This window comes from Miscanthus floridulus, chromosome 18 (assembly GCF_019320115.1).
Source record: "Miscanthus floridulus cultivar M001 chromosome 18, ASM1932011v1, whole genome shotgun sequence".
Lineage (NCBI taxonomy): Eukaryota > Viridiplantae > Streptophyta > Magnoliopsida > Poales > Poaceae > Miscanthus > Miscanthus floridulus.
Genome location: NC_089597.1, coordinates 33685925 through 33693724, shown reverse-complemented (window position 1 = coordinate 33693724; position 7800 = coordinate 33685925). Strand labels below are relative to the sequence as shown.

The 7800-nt window shown below is 46.3% G+C and overlaps 1 long non-coding RNA gene across 6 annotated transcripts; it reads left to right on the top strand.

Moving 5' to 3' along the window:
• Window positions 1-1518: 1518 nt before the first annotated feature.
• On the top strand, window positions 1519-6446 carry LOC136521998 (uncharacterized). Of its 6 annotated transcripts, XR_010775755.1 has the most exons (5): window positions 1519-1808; window positions 3126-3599; window positions 4663-4849; window positions 5007-5102; window positions 5198-6437. It is a non-coding gene; the product is annotated as an uncharacterized lncRNA (long non-coding RNA). The 6 variants fall into 6 exon arrangements; XR_010775752.1 differs by having other exon boundaries at window positions 3126-4571; window positions 5007-6446; XR_010775750.1 differs by having other exon boundaries at window positions 5007-6437.
• The last annotated feature ends 1354 nt before the right edge of the window (window positions 6447-7800 follow it).

Genomic DNA, 7800 nt, shown 5'->3' with positions numbered 1-7800 from the left:
TAATAATAGGATCTCAACAAACCTATGTTTGATTGTTTTGGTAGTGAAATTCGTTGTTCCATAGTTGCTTCACTGTAAAATTTTATACTTTTCCTAGCATATTCTATAAATATTTAAGTAATGAATGCAATTGTTATGTGGAATATTTTTTGTTGTTCTAATTGTGAAAACTTCTATGGGTTACATTGGTTTGAGAAAACACTCCATTTTATATGATGTTGTATATCATGATTTGATCTTAGAGCAGCTCCGATAAATCGAACCGTAGTGCCAAAAAAACGAACCATAGACACTGTGAGCGTCGAACCAAATGTGTCAGAAGCAAAATCGCATTCTGCAGAAGAGACGAACTAGACGCAACGCAACCATGCTAAGGGTGTGTTTAGTTGGGTGAAGTTTAGGATTTTGGCTATTGTAGCACTTTCGTTTTTATTTGGCAATTAGTATTTAATCATGGACTAATTAGGCTCAAAATGTTCGTCTCACGATTTCCAACCAAACTGTGCAATTAGTTTTTTTTGTCTATATTTAATGTTCCATGCACGTATCGCAAAATTCGATGTGATGACTACTGTAGCATTTTTGGAAAAACTTTTTGGAACTAAACAAGGCCTAAAAGTTGTCTTTCAGCTAACACGATCACACATGAATGCCTCTTTGACCACGGCTTTTTTTCGACGGCTTCTACACTAGGGGCCAGTTTGGTTGTCGAAATTTTTGGCAAAACGACACTGTAGCATTTTCGTTGTTATTTGGTAATTAGTGTCCAATCATAGTTTAATTAGGCTTAAAAGATTCGTCTCATGGATTTCGTCTAAACTGTGTAATTAGTTTTATTTTTTATTTATATTTAATGTTTCATGCGCACGTCCAAAGATTCGATGTGATAGAAAATCTTGAAAAATTTGGTATTTTGGGAGGGAACAGGCATAGTTTATCCACAAGTTGTACCAAACTCACAACTTCTTCACCAGTTTCTAAAGCCCGTATCTGAAGACCCAATGCATGACGCCGAAGCCATTTCCGTGGGAGAAGCCGAAGCCTCCGTTCGGCTTTCACAGGTTTTTCAAGCAACTTCTTCAGTTGTAGCAAACTCAGGGCTTCTCAACGGACTTGTGAAGACAAAATATATGATGCTGGTTTTCTAGATACTCTTAAAGTCATAGCCAGAGTTTTATTTACGGAGAAGCGTGAATTTAACTGTAAACCACGAACCCAACCGAACTAAGCTGAACCGAACCGAACCGAAATATCGGTTTTTTCGGTTTCGGTTTTGGTACCGGAGAAGTTCGGTCATCCGTCTCGATTTCGGTTCAGGATGCCAACCGAACCGACAAACCGTAAAACCGAGTAGGATAGCAGAAACCGTAGAGTTCAATTCCCCGAACTCCCCCTCCAGGCCACCAGCAGCGAACTCCCACCAAGCCACTAGAGGCCCAACATTGGCCCAGCAACAGCCCAGCATCCCTAGCCCCCAATCCCCATCCCCATCCCCCGACCCGAACCCCCATCGCCCATCGGGCATCGACATCGGCATCGGCATCGGCATCGGCGGGACGGCGCGTTGCGCGTAGGCGGCGACGGGGCGAGGCGTACGCAGCGCTGCAGCGGCGGGGTGGCGCGGACGCAGCAGGATGCGCGTAGGCGGCAGCGGGGCGCAACAGCGAGGTGGCGCGGGCGTGGCGGGGCGGCGCGTCAATCGCGTGCGGGGCTGCCGCGACAGGACGACATCTCGGTAGCCGCCGCGACGGGCGGCGGCTTGACAGCAGGCGAGCGACGCATCGGCTCAGCGTGTCTGCACGAACGAGGTAAGGCCAATCTGCTGCTTCTTTGTGTTGTTGCTCGGTTTTGTTCGGTAGAACCGAAAAAGACGAACACCGAATTTATAGGTTTCTAGTTTCGCAAAAGGAACTGATCGGTTGTTCATCTCCAGAAACCGAAGTTTAGAGGAGCCGAGCAAACCAAACCGAATGCCCAGGCTGCTGAGCCCTGCCAAAATAGGCCTGAAATCCATCTCTTCCGCCGTACGAGGAAACTTGAAAAAGTTTCAAATTCATCTTTCTACGATGGCTTCCCCTCAAATTTCCTCCCCTCCTGGAGAATTTATATTTTTATCATTATTACGACATCCAATTATTCCTTTTAGGACGACACTTCTGATTTTACTAATCGAGAGAAGTTTGAGTTCTCCGTTTATCATATTTACGTACGTGACCAGCCACGTCAGCTCGACTTGCTGGCACCTGGTCAGCATGCACAGATAAAATGTCATAGCTGTCCCTGTCCATTTTCTTCTTTAAGCTGCCCCGGTCCCGCCCTCGCTGTCCCCTCGCTCCCGCCGCCAATGCGTTCTTCCCCGTTGCCGCCGCCGCCTCCTGCTCCCCTCCTCGGCTCGCTCGCCCCAAACCCTCGGCGCTCCAAAAAAAGGTACCACGTCCTCCGAGTCCGTCCCCGTCTCTCCCCTCACCCTAAACCCTCGGCTCGCTCGCGAGCGCGAGAGAGACCCCTCCTCCTCCCCAACACGGGGGAGCCATTCGCGTCGGGGGAACCGAGCCTGCGCCTCCCGTCACCGCCCCCGCACTCCTCCGTTCGGCCCTACGCTCCTCCGCCAGCTCGCGGAGCCCTTCCGGCGCCGATCTCCAAAACCCTAAGCCCTGGCGCGGTAGGGTTGGAGCCGGACGCGCACGGGCGGGGCGCCCGCCATGGCGCCCATCAACAGAGGCAACATGGAGCAGCACTCGCAGCGGCTCCTCGAGCCCGACCTCCGTGCGTCCCGTGATCCCCTCCCCTGTCCCGATTTCCTTCCCATTGCGTTTTTTTTTGTTCTCGGCGTCAGCTTCTCCGGTGAATTCCCAGCTGTCTGATTTCATTCCCATTGGGGTTTGTTTGAGCTCTTGAGAATTTTCTGTCGTTTGATTTGATGAGAAGGACATTAGATGCTTCTCGCTGTTTCCTCTTGTTACTATATCGCACAGTATTTAATTTCTGTCTGAATTTCACACCGGTGGTAGGACTGCATCCAGGCATCTCTGTCTACTGACGTTGTGTTTTTCCGCGGCTGGTGTTTTTCCTTAACTGATGCCTGCAACTTCTTGCTTCCTATTTGCACTGAATTTCAAATCCAGCTAGCTACTTCCATTCACCTGGATAGCGTGGGCGGGACCAGGGCGGCGTAATGAAGAAAATGGGCAGAGGCAGCGATGACATTTTACCTGCGCCTGCTGACTGGGCGCCAGCGTGTCGGGCTGGCGTGGCTTGCCACATGCGCAAATGTGGTAAATGAAGAACTCAAACTTCTCTCATCTGGCAAAGTTGTAAGTGCCATCCTAAGAGTGATAATCGGATGAGCGGCAATCTTAATAATGGTAAAAATGTAAATCCCCCCTCCCCCGGCCTTTGTTGTTTGTTCTCCCTCTCCGACGGCGGCGGAGCTCAACAAGAAAGGTTTCGCTTCTTCTTTACCTCTCCGCCCCGGCGCCCCCACTCCTCTTGTCCTCTCTTGAGTCTAGACCCTCCAGTCCGATGGTTGCGAAATCGCAGTCGCCGTCTACCCACGACCGGCCGGCAGCGTAACGCCGCTGAGGCGGTCCAAGTTCAAGGTACGGGCTTTCTAGTCCTCTTTTCCTGTCACTGTTGCCTGCCTCCTTGTAAGATTTATCTGCCATGGATTATTCCGCATCCATTGTCGCGAGAGATACACATTTTTTACCTGTTCGGCGTGTGTGGTTCGACTCGGTAGATCAATGAATCTGGCCCGCAATGACAAAACCTATAGCCGCGTATACAGGCAGCCACAAAGGACAAATGCAATAATTTTTGGAGAAACCCTAAGCACTTATTAGGGCGGTTACTAGTGTTGCGTAATCGTGCTACAACAGGCCTAATGAATGTTGATAGTTGGGGGCATCCTGCAGGACCTGAATTGTAGCCATCTTGAGGGAGAGGATCCTGTGAATCGTATCCTCTAGCCTGCAAGTGGTTTTCCCATTTAATAGACTTTGATAGGTGATGCCGTGATGCTATGTGCAGGCCCAACCAGCCAAGTACCAACATGTCATATATAATATACTAACAAATAAGAAAGATGTGTTTATGAGCACGAAAGGTTTGCAGGCTCGTGCCTGTCGGTCGCTTAATGCTCAATTGTTCATCCATTGTTGTCAAGAAGATGAATTATTCGATTTCGAGGGTGTCATGGGGTTGCTGTGTGGTTCTTTTAACTTCTATTCCAGTCATGTGTACAAGGTGTTACACATGTGTATAGGGTGTGATTGTATTCCATTTTGGACCCAACCTTTGCTTCGGAGTTCAGGCATGCATTGGTGGAGTTCAGATATGCATTAGTGTATATGCTGCCAGTTATGCAAACACTATTCTTTATAAGGTCCTGATTTAGTCGATGAATAAATTGCTCTTAGGTTCCGGTCTGCATTTTATTGGTCATGCAGTTGGAACCTGTCTGCACTCTGTTGATCTCTATAAAGCTGTTCTTTTTCGTCAGATCAGTGCAAGTGACAAATTTTTTTGTGAAGATAATTGAATTTCTTTGCCGTCAGCATCAGGATACCATGGTGATATTTTTTTTTGGTACACAAACTGGAATGGTTATAAACTTATAATGTACTTGGGAATGTTATTGATAGTCTATTGTTTCATCTGCAGTTTATCTATGTGAAGTGCATTTTCACCCAGGGAACCCAGATATGGCCCTGTTCGCTGGGAGGAATTTTGAGGAATCTGGAGGAATTTGGGAGAGCGTAAACAGTAACTTCCAGCCATGAACAGTATTCCGGCTGGTTTTTGCACCAGCCGAATGGCGCCATAAGTTGATATCGACTTATTATACAATGTAAGATTTGATGCCCCCCGCTTTGCAAGTGTGCTCTTCACTTTAAAATTTTACATCTCGTCATGTAATGCCGAGTAAGACGTACTTGTTAAAGATATGTTTTTTTTTCTTTTAGCAGTATGCAAAGTTGCGCTTAATTCTGTTACATATATTTCAGAATTTGCAGGAATAGCTTTTGGACACTAGAATTTTGTTGGGGCGAACAAGGGCAATAATTGGGGGATAGCCAAAATCTCATATCCAAAATATTCCGGTGAACACTTTTTGCATCATCAATTCCTCATCCCCTTTTAAACTGGTTTCAGATTTTAAGATTCTGATAATAAATTCTGTGTGGCATCCAAACAGGACAATAATTGGGGGATAGCCAAAATCTCATATCCCAAATTCCCAAACTCTGAGAATCCACCTCAGCCCAGATAGCACCAGATTTTACCTGGTGAAAGACTTCCTTACCCCTTATCTTTGATGACGTTTGAACCCACACAGAACTCTAGGAATCAGGATTATCAATAGTAATTTTAGAATCCAGATTTTAGATAACAAAAAAAATCCCTCCAGTTTGGCTCCTGGTTTCTAGATGGAGATTATAGCTATTTGAAGGCCTATGTTCTCTATGATGCTGTCATACATTTTTTTTTCTGACACCTTGCAATTTTACGTCAATTGCTTGCAAATGAGCATGCATGGTAAGCTCTGCTTTAGAATATGCCTTGCAACATTAGGACTTGCTAAGTCACTGTTCTCCTTGCAACTATCCTTATGATTTTCATGGCCTCAAATGCACCACGATTATTTGCTCAATAAACACAGATTTGCAGAGCCAGGCTATCCCATGTTAGCCTTTGCTATAGACTGGACATTGGAGTACAAAACGGGGGATTATAACCAGCAAAGCACCAGTACGAGCCTGGAAAAAGAAAAGAAGAGGTGGCCACAATGGGTTCAGTACTGAGACTACAAAACAAAACTGGAGGTCTACAGCAGTACGAGACAGAAAAGAAAACACTAGCCAGGGTGCCATTGGTCTCCGTGGAGATCCGCATTTGGCATGGGGTTAAAACACCTTTAGTATATACTCCCAGACCTTTGGAATCGAAGGGCAGCTAGTGGTTCATCATGCTTCATCCGTGGAGGGGGTTAAAAGACGGGCTGGTAAGAACTTCAGAGGACATTGGAGAAGACGTTGGCGTACACAAGCAAATTTCTGGCGCCTGTTGTGAAGTTCCTATGTTTGGAGCATGCTTATTACATGATACTCCGTACTATTCAAGAGTTCAGACATGTTATCTAACATAATGGCAGCAGAACAACAGTGGGAGCTGGTGTTCCCCCCTGCTCTCATGTAGGAGTATAGTAGACCCAATTTTTTGCAATTTGGTCTTTTTTTTTGAAGAAAATTTACGTTTGGCCTTCTGTGAGACGTAAACTCATCTTTGGACCCTGAGGGTCGGCGTTAGGACTCATGGCTCCGAGGTAACACGTCTTGACGCCACAGATCTTGGCTCCGAGGTGTCTGACTGTGCATAGCAGGGCATCCTAGGTGGCTTTGATGTGGCTGGCTCCGAGCTCAGAGCTAAGATCTATGGATCCTGACGCCGAGCATGTATTCAAAATCCACGGTCAAGTTCATAACAGTTAAACAAGCGAGGAGAGGATGAGATCGATACATGGGCTTGGGCTTGGACGGCAGCGGCCAGGAGGACGCCGGCCGTTGTTGCAGCGGTAGGCGCTGCGTCCAACTGTGCATCGCTTTCGACCCACCTCCCCCTCCCCCCCCCCCCCCCCCCCCCCCCTTTCCGAACTATTATTATGTTTATTAATGTTTTTCCTCGAATTTTTATCTGGGGCTGTTTATGGCGTGATGACGCCACACGTGTCAGTGTGTGAGCTCTTAGCCGTGTTTATAGTACAGTGCCATATTAAAAAGTCAGCTCTCCGATAGAATTCTGCATCTCCTGTCTCCTTGTTTACAGGTACCGTGTCAAATGTCAACGCATTCGTGGAAATCAAGCTAAAAAAGTCGGCCTGGTGTCGAGAACATTGCGCCGTGCTCAAACGGGCAATTTCCCTATCAGAGTACCAGCAGCACGATAGGAGTATACTATCGCACTAGGGCCTAGGGGCTAGGCCATATGCCGGCATCTGATGCACCATCTTTTTGTTTCCGAGTCCTTACGGGACGGGCCACGGCAGACAGGCCTCAACATCTTCAGTAGCACAACAGAATCTCTTCTCAGTGGCCTAAATCCGGCAAGCGTACTCTTTTGTCAAATCTGATTCCATCCCCCCTCAAAAGAAAGAAAATACTCCAAGAAGGAAGAAGATCGATCCATTCTCCTCACTGATATCTCCCTCCCTCCCAAAGCTGCAAAAAAAGAGGGGATAAACATCGAGAAATATCACCGATAGTGCAGCATGGCAACGTTAGTGCTCATCTTTTCAGAAGCTTATCACAGGAGTGAAAGCAAAGCAAACCACCTTGTTAAAACGTGAATGGAAATGAACAAGATTTGGGAGAACTATTATTTTCATTGATCTCGGAAATATATTTATATAAGTGGAGAGGTGTCACGAAGGGACACGACTGTCCCCAAAAGATATGCCCTTTGGAACTAAAATTAACTATCTAATCCTATCCAGTAATCCTGTGCTTCATGGATGAGATCACTCGTGAAGAGACGCCTGTTCATCTGTAGACGTCCGTTCGCGTATAGGTGTCGTTTTATAACACTTCCCCTTGATCGAATCTTCCTTGAAATCAATGCAGCTGTAAGCTGAAATTCCTCGAAAAATCCTATGGGAAAAATCTGATGAATATATGATGTGTCATAAAAACTCCTTTAAACCTTATTAAAAAATAAGGAGAAAATAGCATATTTATTTGTGATTTAAATAAACCACTATGTCATTGGTATCCCATTAAAAACTCTAATGGAGAAAAATATTGG